This window comes from Dromiciops gliroides, chromosome 4, assembly GCF_019393635.1.
Source record: "Dromiciops gliroides isolate mDroGli1 chromosome 4, mDroGli1.pri, whole genome shotgun sequence".
NCBI lineage: Eukaryota > Metazoa > Chordata > Mammalia > Microbiotheria > Microbiotheriidae > Dromiciops > Dromiciops gliroides.
Window position 1 is genome coordinate 439,053,761 of NC_057864.1, and position 16,698 is coordinate 439,070,458.

Here is a 16,698-nt window from a genome sequence, read left to right on the forward strand (position 1 = left end):
TTTTGTTGATTATCAGTCAACAAACATTAAAGTGCTTACCACTGAAAATATGAAGAAAGACAAAAGTAGGGTGATTGCCTTCAGGGAACTCACATTCTAATGAGGAAGACAGCATGCAAGTAACTATTAGACAGATAGAAACAGAGATACATAGATAGACAGACAGAGTTAGACAGACAGATATAAAAATAGATGGGAGATCGGCCTCAGACACTTGACACTTATAGCTGTGTGACCTTGGGCAGGTCACTTAGCCCTCATTGCCCTGCAAAAAAAAAAAAAATTAGATGAGAGATAATCTCAGAGGGAAGGCACTGGCCACAGTGGTTGTTTAATATTCATGACCAGTGTGAGGGCAAAAATTATGGTCCAGGTGGCATTTATTAGTCCTTCCTTTGGGATGGGGCTGGGCTGTGTGGGTGTGCTTATGGCACTATTTGCTCCCAGTAAACAAATGTTTAGTTTCCTTATCTTGGGGAAGTGTTACTGGTCTTGGTGCCAGCCTTATGCCTGCTTGATTTCCCATTGGGGTTTATAATAATTAATGAAGTTGGACTTCTCCATGGCAGCTTCTCCAGGGGGCTCCAGATTGGCTTCCAACCAAAGGGCCATGTTTTCTACATTAGGGAAGGGGAAGGGGAGTGGATAAAAATGACCCAGCCCCATGTTACTAGGCAACCCAAGACAAACATCTTTACTATAGCCTACAATATCTGCCTCACCTTGGTCTGACAACATCCATTGTGTTCCACAACACCATTCTTTCTGCATAAATGGCAGATGAAGGGCATTAGACTTCCTGGCGTGCCCAACATACAACCTGGGGATAACCTCATAGGACGATCAGACATTGGCCTTGTGGCTTCCGAGGCAACTTTTCTAGGAGGGAAATCAGAAGGAAGGAGTGAAGAGGAAGGGAACGCAGAGGCCCGAGACCCTAGAAACTTTGACTGATATCATGACATCCTAGGAATGTGCTCAGAGCGCTCCTTAGAGACCATATTATGCTACTCTTGTCGGAGTCTCTCTTTGCACTTTTACAAACTATAAGTGTTATATAAATGCTATTTATTATCATCAGGTAAGCATTCCACATGACAAAGAAAAGATCATCTCAGGTTATGTATTCTGCTTGGAGCAGGTGGGAGAGGAAAGAGGAGTCAAGAATTCAAAATGATGGACCAACCAATGATTTCTTCCTCTCTCCTATTATCTCTATCACTCCCCAAATTGCAGAATCATAGATCAGAAAACCTAGAAAAGGGCCATAGACATCATCTAGTCAAAGCCTCTCATTTTCCATTCATCTGACATTTAATCATATGCTCTCATGTATATCTAAGCATCCCAACAAGACCAACTTATTTCAAGATAGGGAGCACGTTTCATATATTTCTGTCTCCCCCACAGCAATGTAGGATAGTGCTTTGCACAGAGTAGGCATTCAATAAGTATTGGTTGAATGAATGAGTCAATCAATCAGTTCCTAAATGGGACGGCAGCTATGATCTTTCCATTTTTGGAACCAGGAAACTAAAACACGACACGGGCAATTTGGTGGTTATCCAGAGAAGAACAACCAAATTAACTAAGAGATTGAAACCCCATGAATGGTGATGACAACAACATGATGATGTATACTCTCTTCTTACTTGTCCCTGCTTTACCAGTTGCCTTTTGGACATCTGAAACTGGATGTTTCATAGGCACCTCAAACTCTTTAGTACTTTTCTGTCTCTTAAACAGAATTATCTGTCTAATCACTGAGGTTCAGTCTACCAAAGATCCATTGCTAAAAGGATGGCAAGATAACGGAGCAATCTTCCGTATCCAACTAGGGGGTTAAATGTAGTCAATGTCTTCAACATTGCTTCACAATTTGACTTAGAGCTAGGCCTAACGGAGCACCTTGAGTTATTCTTGTGAGAGATTTGTTTTGAACCATCTACTGTATTAACAGCATGAATTTGTGAGATAGCTGACCAGGATTAGAGATCCAAGACTGGGCTTTAGGGGGAAGAGTTTTTCTCTGTGCAAATTTAACTGTGGGGATCAAACTCCTATAACATTGGCATGTTAACACCATACTTTAACCAACTGAGCTAAATGCTCTTATTCCACTGTTATCATCATTTCTGAAACTATTCTCTCTGTCCTATTTGCCTATTACTGCTGAGGATACCACCATCCTCCAAGTTATACTTAGTGCCATCCTCAACTCACTGCCCAACCCTTTGTCATCTGGCTTTCAGTCTACTCATTCAACTGAAATTGCTCTCTCCAAAGTTAATGGTGATCTCTCTCTCTCTCTCTCTCTCTCTCTCTCTCTCTCTCTCTCTCTCTCTCTCTCTCTCCCTCTCTTGCAGGGCAATTAGGGTTAAATGACTTGCCCAGGGTCACACAGCTAGTAAGTGTTAAATATCTGAGGCCAGATTTGAACTCAGGTCCCCCTGAATCCAGGGCCGGTGCTTTATTCACTGCACCACCTACCTGCCCCATGATGCTCTTTTCTCACTCCTCATTCTCCTCAAACCATCTGTAGCATTTGATACTGTTGAATACCCCTCACCTCCTGGAGACTCTTCAATCTCTGGGTTTTCATGACACAACTCTCAGTTTGGCTCCTACCTATCAGATCTCTGCTTCTCAGTATCCTTTGCTGGCTCATTATCCACATCACATACCCTAACTACAGATGTCTCCTGAAGGTTCTATTCTGGGCCCTCTTCTCTTTTCCCTCTTATACTATCTCACTTGGTGACCTCATTAACTGTCATGAATTCAATTATCATCTCTATGTACATGATTCCTAGTTCTACATAGACAACCCTACATTATCAACTTCCTTTGGACATCTCAAACTGGACGTTCCATAGGCATCTCAAACTCAAAATATCTAAAACTGAACTCGTTATCTTTCCTTCTAAAACTCTTCCCTCGGGGCGGCTAGGTGGTGCAGTGGATAAAGCACCGGCCCTGGAGTCAGGAGTACCTGAGTTCAAATCCGGCCTCAGACACTTAATACTTACTAGCTGTGTGACCCTGGGCAAGTCACTTAACCCCACTGCCCCGTAAAAATAAATAAATAAATAAATAAAACTCTTCCCTCTTTCTAATTTGCTTTTTACGGTTGAGGGTACCACCGTCCTCCAAGGTTTTCACCCAGGCTGATAACCTTGGTATCACCCTCAACTCTTCGTTTGCACTTACCCCACATATTCAATCTCTTGTCAATTTTTTTTTCATTTCTGTCTATACAGAACAATGCACATCTGTTGTGTATATGTCAATATGGCCACTATCCTAGGTTAGGCTCTCATCACCTTACATTGGGACTACAACAAGCAGCCTTGTGATTGGTCTTTCTGCCTCAAGTCTCTTCCCATTCCAATCTATCTGCCATCAGCTGTCAAAGTGATTTTCCTAAAGCACAGGTCCATCACACCCCTTACTCAATAAACTCTAGTGGCTTCTTATTACCTCTAGGGTTAAATATAGCCTTCTGGCATTTAAAGCTCTTTAAAAAGCCCCTTCATACCTTCCAATCTTCTAACACTTTACTCCCCTTTACACTCCATGCATTATTCAGTTCAACTGGCTTACTTACAACACTCCATGTCCCTCTCCCTCTCTGTGCTTGTTCACAGCTGTCTCCGATGCCTGGAATGCTCTTCTTCCTCACTTCTGCTCTGACCTTCCCTGGTTTCCTTCAAGATTCAGCTCAAATCCCAGTTTTTCCTAGAGGTCTTTGCTGGTCTCTCCTCACAACCCCATCATCCTCTAGCCCCTTCCCCTCTGAGATTACCTTCCCTGTTACATATCTTTTTATATTTGCATGTCATTTCCTACATTAACTTATGAATTTCTTGAGGTCAGGGACTCTATTTGCCTTACTTTGCATCCCTAGCACTTAGCACAGTGCCTGTCACACTTAATGAATGCTTATTTTTTTTTTATAGTATATCTTTATTTTTGCTTGGTTTTTTTGGGGTTTTTGAAGGGCAATTGGGGTTAAGTGACTTGCCCAGGGTCACACAGCTAGTAAGTGTTAAGTGTCTGAGGCCAGATTTGAACTCAGGTACTCCTGAATCCAGGGCCAGTGCTCTATCCACTGCACCATCTAGCTGCCCCTTAATGAATGCTTATTGACTGACTGAGGATGGAATTAGATTACCTTTTGGCCTGCTTTGTTAAGAGACCCTCAAAGCTTTCCAACAGAGAAGGGGAGAGACAGACCTGCAGATAGTCAGAGAGAGACACAGAGACAAAGAGAGCAAAGCTACTTCAGGGTTTTCCTCTGCCTGCAAGTAAAGTACTTCTGTCAGCTGCTTGCCGCTCCCCCCATCGGGAAGGGGGCCAAAAGAGAGAGCCAAGAAAGGAAAAAGAGGCTCCTTAGAAGACCTCTATGTTAAGGCCCACCCATTTCCCGTTGAGTCAGGTTATGCTTCAGTTCCTTGCCAGGTTTCTTATTGGTCAGAGGATTCCCTGAGTATTGAAACAATTTCACACCTTCCGAATTCCAAGCTCCAGCCTAGGTCTGAGGGACAGTGGAGGTGTTCAACCATCAAGGCAGTTTCGAATTGAGGAGAGCCTGCCCAATAAACACCAGAAAGCTGCCTTCTTAGAACAGTCCCATGACTCGCTGGGGCCCACTTTATGGCTGGAGCAGAGGTGAGGAGGGACAAGTCATTAGGTTTCCCCCACCCCATTTCCAAAAGGCTAGAATGTAATAAACTCCGTGACAGTAGATAATGATGTGTGACCATGCCCAGGCCAGGATCCTCCCGGAGATCCCCTTTATGCTATCCACATCAAATTTATCCCGGGGCCCAAGGGGATGGTAGCTTGTAGGCGAGGGAAGGAGAAGAGAAGAAAAGAAAAGTAACTGAACTGATAAATCACTGCTGGATTCCTACCCCCTCATGTTGAGAGTTTGGTCTTTGACTATCACCATTTTTCTAGCTCTTGGGGAACATGGGCTCACTCTGGGGCAAAAAAGACCACGTGAGGGGGCAACTAGGTGGCCAAGTGGATAAAGCACCAGCCCTGGATCCAGGAGGACCTGAGTTCAAATCCGGCCCCAGACACTTGACACTTACTAGCTATGTGACCTTGGGCAAGTCACTTGACCCTCATTGCCCTGCCAAAAAAAGACCATATGAGAGAGCAGAGCTGTGGCTAAGCAGTTTGTGAACCTAGCAGACTGCATGTCCACCTCCTCTTCCATTTGCCTTTGAAATTCAAATAGGAAAAATTCTTCCTCATCACACACAGGCATTGCTTAGTTTGAGTATTGCTGGTTGAAGCCAGGCAACCAACTGCCATGAAGAATAATGTCAACTGATGCAATGAATGGAGGTGGAGCCTAAGAGAGGCTTCCCAGTCACAATCTGGACTTCTCTTACCTTCAGTGATCTCCCCATGTGGGCAAGCCCACCCTGTCTTCTCTCAACTTCTTCGTTTCCCAATCTCAGGGTCTTGCCCCAGGGATCTCTTCATTCTGCAAGATCATTTCAGCTTGAAACTCATCAGAACCTCTGCCTTGGAGGGTCCTTCCCTTCATCTGATTGGAAGGAGGACACCTCTCCTCCCAGAACCACCATTTAAGGTCCAAGCCCAAGTTTACTGTCTCTTTATTTCCCATTTCTGGAGCCCAAGTCAGCAATTTTTTCACCCTCTCTACCCCACCCCCATTTTTCTATTCTCTGTTTCCTTTTTTAAAGTGTTTCCCCCATTAGCCTATAAGCCCCTTTAAGGACTGGGACTGTCATTTGCCCTTCTTTTTATCCCTAGCACTAAGCCTAGTGATTGGTACATGCCTTTAATGCTTATTGACTGATTGACCTTCCCCTTACCCCAAACTTTATTATTATTATTATTTTGGTCTCAGTTCATTGTCCAGTCATTATTGCTAAAGGGCCTTAAATTCTGAAAGCTATTTTAAAAAAATAATAAATGTTTTTATCTATAGTTTTGGGTTCCAATTTTTATCCCTCTTTCCCTCCCTCCCCTCCCCCTCCTCAGGTGACAAGCAATCAGATATGGGTTATGCATGTATGATTATGTAAAAGAAAAAACACACAAAAGAAAGTGAAAAATAGCGTGCTTCAGTCTGTTCCATCAATAGCAGTTCTCTTTAATGGCAGAATTTCCGGCATAGTAAGAGATAGCTGGGAGATATTTTAGGAGACTAGGTCTTCTGGACACTCTTTAAATTATACCACATAGGAGCGGCTAGGTGGCGCAGTGGATAAAGCACCGGCCCTGGATTCAGGAGTTCCTGAGTTCAAATCCGGTCTTAGACACTTGACACTTACTAGCTGTGTGACCCTGGGCAAGTCACTTAACCCCATTGCCCCATAAAAAAACAAAACAGAAATATTTATACCACACAGGCAGCTGCCTACTCTATCTGATTGTCAGGCTAGTCCTATGCATGTCCTTCTAAGGATAATTCAGCAGCTTTGAAAATAAAGGTAACATATTACTTAGAGCGGTGAAGAGAAGGTTAAGGAAGAAATCAAATAATAGTCTCTAAACACATCATAACGAATGTCAATTCTGTTTCCAGTAGAACTTAGAGTCAAAAGAGTTCAGTTCTTGGTTTACCGACTTTGTGATCATGAGAAAAATCCCTTATCTACTCAAAGCCTCAATTTTCTCATCTGTAAAAAGGGTGTAATAACACTTGTGCTATCTAAATCTGCTCTTGAGAGATAGCAGGCTGTAGTGCAGAGGTTCCTAACCTCTTTTAGTATCAAGACTATTTTCATTGCCAACAAATTTTACAAACACCCACATGATAGTGGTTGTATTATTAGTATCAATTGAGGAAATACTTCAGGAGTCCTTTAAAATTATTTTTATTCATCACAGTAGCACCCACATACACTTGAAAATAGTATATATGTGCATGGCATATTATTAGATCAGTCAATAGAAGGCAGGTTTGTTTATTTATCAGTGTCCCCTTGAACTTTTGCAATGACTCTGTGGCCTCCCAGGGGTTTATGACCACTACTCCAATGGTTCCCAACATGAACCAGAAGCTTCTACCAGGCTAGAATGGAATCAAGCTTGGTCCTTGAAGCAGACAACTGTTTGCTTTCTAAGAATCAACTTAAGTAAGGGCAGGCTCTTCGCCACTAGGCTGACCACTTGTAGATGAAATATTTGGCATGGCAACCCATGAAGCAATACAAAATGATCTTCTGTCCTTTGCATCTCATTTAGATTCTGCAGAGTGGAGGATAAGGGAGAAGATGCTAATAATCACAACTTTTAGGCACTTTACAAATATTTACTTAGCTGTTGGTACTTGAAAAGTGAGATCTTTGGACACTGACCAACAAATGGAAACACTACTGAAGGAACTAAATTTCGAGATAGAATAGACAAGGTAGGCAGGATATAGGGATAAAGAGGCAATTGGCATTGGGATCATCTTGGTCCAAAGCATGGAGTAATATCAGATTTAGAATTGAGCTATCCTGACACCCAGCCCCTTTCTGATACCATTAAACCACCACCTCCCTCATCTGCTGTTTTCACACTGTCTTCCTCCTGCCCAGTGCTAAATTTTCCATATTCCCCGAGCAGAGCGGTGTCTAAATATTGGTTTAGGACTGAGTAAATACTTTCCTTTTCCATGACAGCAAATACATGCTGTTTAACTTACAACTCCCTTGATTGGGACAAGCATTTTACAAGGCAAAATGAGTTATAGATTAATTCTGGAATATGTAAGCACCTGTTAGGCAGCACAGGGCACACCAATGCCTGTCATATAAAGCCAGAGCCTTCAGGGTGAAGCCCAAACTCATTAGCTGTGTTGTTGAGCAAATGTCAACTCAAATGCTTAGGTTTTTAAAGGTTCAAAAGGAGTGAAAAATAAGATCTTGTTAGTGCTTCTCAAGGCATTTCCTGTTTATAGAGAATGAGTTCCAAGTAGCTGTATTATAAATCAGGACTTAGGGGGTTTCAGATCATTCGTCTTTGGAAATAAATATCTGAAGGACTATCAAGGGGAATGGATAAAGGGAATAGAATGGTGGAACAAGTGCTGGATTTGGAAGAGAGAACCTGGGATTGAATCTGAGACCATAATTTACTTCCAGGGTGACTTTGGACAAGCCACTCTTTTCTGAGCCCCAGCCTCTTCATCTGTCAAGTGAAACACATTTGATAATCTCTAAGGACCCTTTCAGGTCTAAATCTGAAATCCCACATGAAACTGTGCTATCAACTCTGAGATTACTCAGTCCAGGGTCAGCTCTCTGTTCCTGAATTTTTCCTCTTACAGTCCTAGGCTGTCACAATAAGACACAGGACAATGCGTCACTGCAAAGGGAAACATGAAGAGGACTCGGATCCACCCCACCCTGGAGGAGTTTAACAAGAGAGAAAATGCAAGATGGATGGAATGGATTGTGAAAATGAAGCTGCCACCAGGGCAGAGTCCGCAAACTCCCTGGCTCTAAGTTCCAAGGACATAGACCACTGCTGTAGCTATAACTGGTGAGGTATCACAAACTGCCCCTAAACCAAAGAATGAAGTAAAAGCATGAAGCTTCATTAAAGGGGATCAGGAACAAGGCCCCCAGCCAACCATTTGGTCACTTCCTATTCTGATGAATTAATCTTGCTAAGTAAGTACTTTGCTCTTTTCCTTTTTACAATTTGGCAAGATTCTGAGTGTTGTCTGAACCCTCTAAATTCAGCACCCCAAGACACAGTCCTACTTAGGGCTATGCCACCATTCTCAGTTTATTAAGAATCACAGAATCTCAATCAGATGGGACGTCTAAGTCAATCCCTGTCCAAACCTTGAGTCCTTCTTATGGTCCATTTTATAAGGAGTCATCCAGATTCCATTCAATTTAACAACATATGTACTAAGTAAGCATTTACTCCATCCAAGGCAACAAGGTGACAAAAATGAAGAAATTTACAGTCTCTGCCCTCAAAAAGTCAGCATGGGCAGCTGGGGAGGGGGAAATGGGATGGCCAGCAGTGGGAAGATTAAAAAAAAAAAAAGCTCCCAACCAAGTACTCTGGGACAAGGGAGAACCCATAGTCCTCTTCCCTAATCTGTAATCCCTCTCCTAGAAAATCACATGCTACTCCACAGGCTATTGGAGATTTGTGTAATTTACAAAGGCTGGGTACTTGCCCCATGGTTCCCTGGGGGAGTCCACCCCTAGAGATAAGCTAGATAAGTAAGTGCACACAATGAACATTTAAGTTATTCCTGCTTTCTAAATGAAGCACTTTGACAGGTGTATTAATTTTTTCAGGTCATTAGGGCCCTCTTCAGTAAATCACTGCCTCAGTATAAGAAAGAGTACCTGAGAGACCTGGAAGAGGCCATTACTGGTCCCATCCCACTCCAGGATGCTTCATTTATTAAAAAGGGACGATTTATAACTTAAGTGCATCCAGTACAGCACTATGTACTAGTGGGAGCAGCAGCTGCTGTGGCCACAAGGAAAAGAACCGGCTTGGTCTCTGGTCCCTTTATGATGCCTAAAGGAAGAGGATAAAAACTGATGGTCAGATAAAATTCTCTCCCCTGGGGCTGTAACTTCGCAGCATGTGGTGACAAAAGAAAGCGTCAACAGTCTTGCTTTGGGCTGTATTTTTCTTATGTCACAGGGGCACAAGGATAGACAGGAAGTAGATTCACTGTTTTCTGTAACTAAGAGAAGCAGGAAGGACAGAAGCAGCTGGTTCCAGGTATTCAGTGAATATTTCAATCAACCCCAAGACTCCCTAGAATTCAGAGGTTTTTAACCTCTTAACATTTTCATATAACTGGTTTCCTTTGTAATACTATGTATTTTCTTTTCTTTAGGCTTCCCCAAACTTCCAAGGGGCCCATGACCCCCAAAAAAGAGAAGCTCTGAATTAGAGGTCATGATACCACTGCGACCCCATCCTTCCCCTTCCAGCTTGGCTTCCTTGTTTTCTTTGATTAACCTAGTTCTCTAATAGGAGGAACCAAGTTTAACGTGCTCCCTATCAGCGCTTAATAAATGCTCTTGAACAGTGTTAGGAAAGCACATTATAATGTGTTTTTAAAACCCTGTGCTATTCCATTTAAGTGCAGGAAAAAGAAGAGGAGAAGGAGGAGGAGGAGAGAGACACAGAGACAGACTGAGAGGAGAGAGGAAGAGAGAGAGAGGGAGAGAGACAGAGACAGAGAGAGACACAGAGAGAGACAGAGACAGAGACAGAGACAGAGGAGAGAAAGGGGGAAGTTCCCCCAAGGTCTGAATGTATCAAAAGCCAAGCAATAAAACCTAGAGGGCAGCTAGGTGACACAGTGGATAAAGCACCAGCCCTGGATTCAGGAGGACCTGAGTTCAAATATGAGCTCTGACACTTGACACTTACTAGCTGTGTGATCCCAGGCAAGTCACTAAACCCTCATTGCCCCACAAAAAACAACTCTAGAGCACCAGGTCTTATAGGAGACTAGTTAATATTTAGTTACAGGGCAAAACAGCAGGAACAAGATAAAGGAACTTAAGGAGTTAGAAAGTTGGGGGTATTGTTTCTGGTTGGAAAAAAACTATAAGTATTCTTGTGGTAGAAAGAGCACAGTCTACAGCATCAGAGAACCTGAGACCATTTCCTTGCTCCACTATTTGCTACATGTGTGACTTTGGGCAAATCCTATAATCTCTGTGGACCTCAGTTTCTCCATCTATACAATAAGGGAATGGAGGAGGGTAGGAGAGAGAGAGAAAAAAAAACTTAATTGAAAAGAATAAAATAAGGGAGTGGAATGAGTCCCTTTCACCTTTAAATCCTATGAACATTTAATAGATATACATATTGATTTTTTCCCCCAGTTAATCACATCTAAAGAAAGGCTAATCTTTCAGAAATTAGGCCACACGCAACTGTCCAGATGATGGTAGTTCAAGTTTAAATAGATATAGATATTGATAGATATGTATTCTATATTTATACCTACATCTCTCTCTTTTTTTTCTTTTGCAGGACAATGAGGGTTAAGTGACTTGCCCAGGGTCACACAGCTAGTAAGTGTCAAGTATCTGAGGCTGCATTTGAACTCAGGTCCTCCTGAATCCAGGACCAGTGCTTTATCCATTTACATCTACATCTATATCTACACACTCTATCTAAATTTGATGTGGTATGAATGTGTATGTATATATAGCCATATAGATAAATATATAGTCAGATAGATAGATGGATGGATGGATGCATGCATGCATATATATAGTGTCATCAAAGGAGGCACTTTCCCATGAAGCTAAGCATGCCCACTAAAGCACTGTTTGGGAAAGACACTTGTTCTGCTTACTAGAGGACATTAATGGTCAGCGGTTTCTAGCTAGTTCTTGCCTATCTCTGTAGGGTGAGTGGGAGGACATAGAATGTGCCGAAGAAGATTAGTGACTGAGACAGGATGAGCTTCCTACTCAGTAGACTTGTAAGGAGTAAAGAAAGACAGCTTCCAATCTCTTTCTAGGGTCTCCTGCGAATTACATGCAAGTGGGAAGGCTGAAAGGTCTGTCTCTCAACATTAATATAGCCAAAGGAGTGAAGCAGGGAGGGAAGAAGTGCTTACTCCCATGCTTTTTAGCATGATATTTTCAGCAATGTTGTCAGACTCTTTCAACAGCTACTGTAACTGTTGGTAAATTATTTAACTTGTAAAGGCTACAAGCCAAGATTAAAGTGGAGGGAGAAATGGTGCATGATTTTTTTGTTCGAAGATGATTGTGCACTCAACACAACCTCTGAAGCTGAGATGTAACAAAGTATGGATCCATTCTCCACTGCTTGTAGTAATTTTGGCTTAAAAATTAATACCAAGAAAACACATGTTCTCCACCAGCCTGCACCACACCATCCCCATGTAGAGCCATCAGTTATAGAAAATGGAGAAATTTTGCATGCTGTGGATGTCCACTTACCATAGCAGTATACCTTCCAGGTATGAACACATACATGATAAGGTTGATACACACATTTCCAGAGTTAGCTCAGTGTTTGAGAGGCTCCAAAGGAAAGTGTGGGAGAGAAGAGGTATTAGGTAGTCTACCAAACTGAAGGTCTTACAGAGATGTTGTGCTGACCTCATTACTGCATGCCTTTAAAACCTGGACAGTATACCAGCACCATGTCAAGAAACTGAATCACTTCCATTTGAATTGTCTTAGGAAGATTCTGAACATCAGCTGGCAAGATAAGGTATGGGACACTGAGGTTCTTTCTCAAGCTAAAGTACAGAGCAACTCCAGTGGGCTGACCATGTTATTCAAAGCCAAATATACATTTACCTAAAAGACTATTTTACAGAGAATTCACACAAGGCAAGTGCTCACATGGTGGTTAGATGAAGCAACACAAGGACACTCTCAAGGTCGCTGAAGAACTTTGGAATCAACTGAGTAACATGGGAGACAATAGCAAAAGACCATCCAGCATGGTGTGTCCGCAAGGAAGTAGGAGCTATGCTCTATGAGTAAAGCAGAATTGCAATAGCTCAAAAGAACCAAGAGATGCACAAATTTAGAGCCATGTCCACTCCAAATGTTCATACTGACTATTTGTGTCCAACCTATGGTAGAGTCTCTTGAGTCCCTATTGTCTGATCAGCCACAGTCGGTCACACTGTTCCTTGCCTCCAACATACTGATGTCATTTTGGTTCTCTTCAAGAATGAAGGACAACAACCAACCAAGACTCTCCTGTGAACTTTGTGTAAGTGGAAAGATTGAGAAGGTCTAGCTCTAAACATTACTGTTTGATCACCTAGACTCAGGGAAAGAGATATAAAATAGAAGGGGCAGCCAAGAATTTGAAGTCCGATTTCGGGTTCCCTAAGAGAAGCCTATATTCTTGCTATCATGTTCAACCATACTGCAGCTGGAGGGTAAAGGAAGGGAAAGAAACCCCCTCCCCTCCCCTCCCCTCCCCTACTCCAAGGGGGAGCTGGCAGAGTTATAAGAAATAAAAGAAACCCAAACTGCCTCGCTTTGATCTTCTTGAAGAATGAGTGGGTCTATCAGTCCTCTTTAGACACTGTCCCCAATCAGGGGGAGATATAAGAACCAACCAAGAATTGCTGATCATGTCTATTCTTTCACAAGTGGACAGAGAATGTATCCCTCCTCACTAGGCCAGAGCAGACACATCCAACTCCAAGAGAAGTTCCCAGTCCGGTAGATATGGAGGGGTTGGGAAGAAAGGGAGGGCTCCTTTGACTACCCCTGGTATATAAAAAATAAAATTTGTTATTGAAGAATCTGAGCACAAACAACCAACTAATATTAGTATAACCTGTGTTAGAAGATGACATGTTAAAGAAACAGAAATAGTTATAGACACTTTAGAATCTTTTCACTGATGTCCGACTGTTAGATTAGACAGTAATTGAAACTTGCAGGAGCATCAATCAGTGCTTAATTTGACCCTGAATTTGCCTTCCAGGCTTAAGTTAAAAAAAAAAATCCACTCAACTAATCCTGAGCCAAAACCTTACCCATCCTTTAAGACTTATCCAGTTCTTTCTTTTTTTTTTGGATGAGGCAATTGGGGTTAAGTGACTTGCCCAGGGTCACACAGCTAGTAATTGTTAAGTGTCTGAGGCCAGATTTGAACCCAGGTCCTCCTGACTCCAGGGCAGGAGCTCTAGCCATTGCACCACCTAGCTGCCCCTAAGACTTATGAAGAAAGCTGACTCCCAAGGCTGGAAGTGATCTCTCCTCAACCTGAACCACAGTAGCATTTACTAACGCTTAGAAGATACTTCTTATATTCTACTTTGTAGTGTAGTTATTTTGGTCCATGTCCTAGCCCCTAAGTAAATTATAAGTAAGTTGTGTGCGTAAGGACTATGTTTTATTCAGTTGCACAAACACACACACACACTGACTAGCCAAGTGCTTTCCACATAGTGGTTGTCCAATAACTATTTGCAGAATGAATGATATTTAGGAGGAAATAAAATAGTCTCTGGAAAACAAGCCCAAATCTAGAGAGTGACCTACAAATGTCACAGGCGATAATCATTGTTTGGTTTTTAAAAATCAGTAAAGGAAATAAAGGTTACTGTCCAAAAGTTCAATTTAATTCAATTCAACAGATCTGCTATATGCTAGGCACTAGAGGAAACGAAAAGTTTAGATAACACAGGGGCCTTTGCCCTAATAGAACTTAGAATCTAATATAGTATACCTTTCAGAGGAGAATAAGTGGAAACACAGGGGCAGCTAGGTAGCACAGTAAATAGAATAGTGGCCCGGAAGCTGTGAGGACCTGAGTTCAAATCTCACCTCAGATACTTAGTAGTTGTGTGACCTTGGGCAAGTCACTTAATCCCAATTGCTTTAAACATCCAGGGCCACAAGATAAATATTTTGCCATTGAACCCAGATGGCTCTGGAGGGAAAGAGAGAAATTGTTAACCTTGCACAGCCCTTCTTCACTTAAATCCAATTCACTGCAAGTCATGACATCCCCAGAAGGACAAACAACAACAAATACAAGGGAAGAGACAGGAGCATTTGGGGGGCAATTGGCTACCTCCCAAATATAATAACCATTCCCATTTATACTGTGTTTTTAGGCTTTAGGCTTTCCTCCCAATAAAAAGCCTTGGGAGTTGGACAGTAGTGGTCATATCTCCCCATTCTGCAGATGAGGCAAGTCTCAAGAGAAGCAAGGTCACTTGCCCACAATCCCAGGGCTAGTGAATCCGGATCTTCTCATTCTAAGGTCATCGTTCTTCCTACTACATCTCCTTCAGACTCCACAGAACACTTTGTTTTGAAACTCCCTACTGCGCTTGGTGTGTACTATTGTATGTTGTGTTGGATCCTTCAGGTTGGTGTCTTATCCTCTGCATGTCTTCAATTCCTTTAGACTTTGTCTAAAGTTTCAAGTTGTCTAAACTTGATATTCCCCTACCCCCATCAACTAACAGGTGCTCTGCCTCCAGTAGGTTTCTAATAAGTGTTTGTCACAGTATCAGATTGTGTTGTATTGTGTTGCATTGTACAAGTTTCTTCCAAGAAGCCTTCCAGACTCCTTCAATAGGCTGACCTATATCCAAGCTAGGTGGTGCCTCCACGGGATACTGACAAAGGGCCCTACAGCAAGAACACACCGTCCCCTCTGACACCACCTACACACATCTCAGCCCTCCTGGAGTTCATTTTCCTCTTCTGTAAAACAAAGGCGTTTGGTTTAGATGGTTTAGTTTCCCTCCCAGCTCCGCAACTCTGATGCTATGATCTGGTGAGTCCCACCAAAGGCGGCTGTTTCGGGAGGGGCAGGAATGAGAGAGAAGCAAAAGGTCTCCGTTGTTTTGGATGGACCATCCCCAATTCACCCCCAAACTACGCACCCTTCCACCTGACCTTGGCCTTCCCGATACAGTTTGAGTTCAGCTGCTGCTCCCAAACATTCCCCCACAGGCACAATCCCATTGGATTCCCGGAAGATGCCTCTCAGCTGAGGGAGAAGACTGAGCTGTGTGCATGCGGGGGCCCTAGCTGATGTTCTAATAAGGGGATTATTTCCTCTCTCCATTGCTTTTCGGAACCTCCGCACTCCCTGGGTCGCAGCTTTGACAGCAGCACCTCCGCGGTGTTTTTCCATAGCTGGGATTAGCCCTTCCCCCGCCAGCCCTCCCCTCTCCTCTCTTCTCGGTTTTGGCTTAGCATCGCTCTTCCCAGAGAGAGAGGACTGAACAGCAACAAACCCAAAATACCTAAGTAACAAATGAGTCACAGAACTTCCCCAGGCCCGGGCTCTGATGATCTCTGGGTGTGTTTTGGGGGTAAATAGCAGAGGAGCTACCCAGAGAGAAGAGAGGGAGAAAAATAGGCACTAAAAAGAGCAAGTTGGCCGAGGAGGCTGACAGCATCTGAGTGGGCGGCAGGGAGGGCGGGAGCGCAGGGGAGCTGGGAGGCGGGCGGCGTGCAAAGGTGAACTTGGAGCTGTGGTCCGTCCCACCCCGTCTGACTCAGGCGATGGGAGGCCCCCCTCGGGAACTACAAAAGCCTGGCTGTCTAAGAAGGCTCAGCTGGAGAAGTCACCTGACTGCCATCCTCCTTTGTTTACAAGTTCTGACTTCTCAGGCTTGAAGTGCTCTTTGAAAAGGCCTCTGCAAGGCTGTTACCCAGAGAACTTGGCAGCCGATCTGTCCCGGGGCCAGCTCGACTCCCCCTTCTCTAAGATGCTGAAAATGGAACAGGGCGAGCCGAGCCGTCTACAGGGACGGGCCCTCCCTGGCCCTGAAAGACGCCTGAAAAGAAGAGGTGACTGTTTCTCCAGGAGAATTTAGGGACCACCCCAGGAGGGGCTTATTCCCACAGGGACAACTGGTGCCTTCTCCGCCACATCATGGGTACTTTTTGTCCTTTTCTGTGTAGGGAGGGAGATCCAGCAGCCTCTGCCCTTGTAAAACCTGCCTAATGGACTAATTTCATGGGGATTTTCCTGGTTTATCCCCGCCCCCCCCCCCCCCCGTTTGCGACTCACCTATCAGGAGAACAAAACTCTACAGAAGGCATAATTCACGTTTCCATAGCCTATTAGGAATTGACAAGGCTCTTTTCTCACAACAAACCCGTGCAAGTATTATAATTCCCATTTTACAGTTGAGAACGCTGAGTTTGGGAGAAGGAAGCTAGGGTCAGAGCTGGCTTGTAT

At 43.4% G+C, this 16,698-nt stretch overlaps 1 protein-coding gene across 3 annotated transcripts in view; it reads right to left on the reverse strand.

Annotated features, from left to right (window-relative positions):
• The window catches only part of ADORA3 (adenosine A3 receptor), a 102,308-nt gene extending 86,752 nt beyond the window's left edge, over nt 1–15,556 (reverse strand). For 2 of the 3 annotated variants that reach the window (XM_044000128.1, XM_044000125.1), the window contains exon 1: nt 15,402–15,556. The gene's annotated coding sequence lies outside the window, so the exon portion shown is untranslated. Of the gene's footprint in view, nt 1–15,388 lie in introns of all 3 variants that reach the window. The other variant, XM_044000126.1, reaches the window with a different exon arrangement.
• Nucleotides 15,557–16,698: the final 1,142 nt, after the last annotated feature.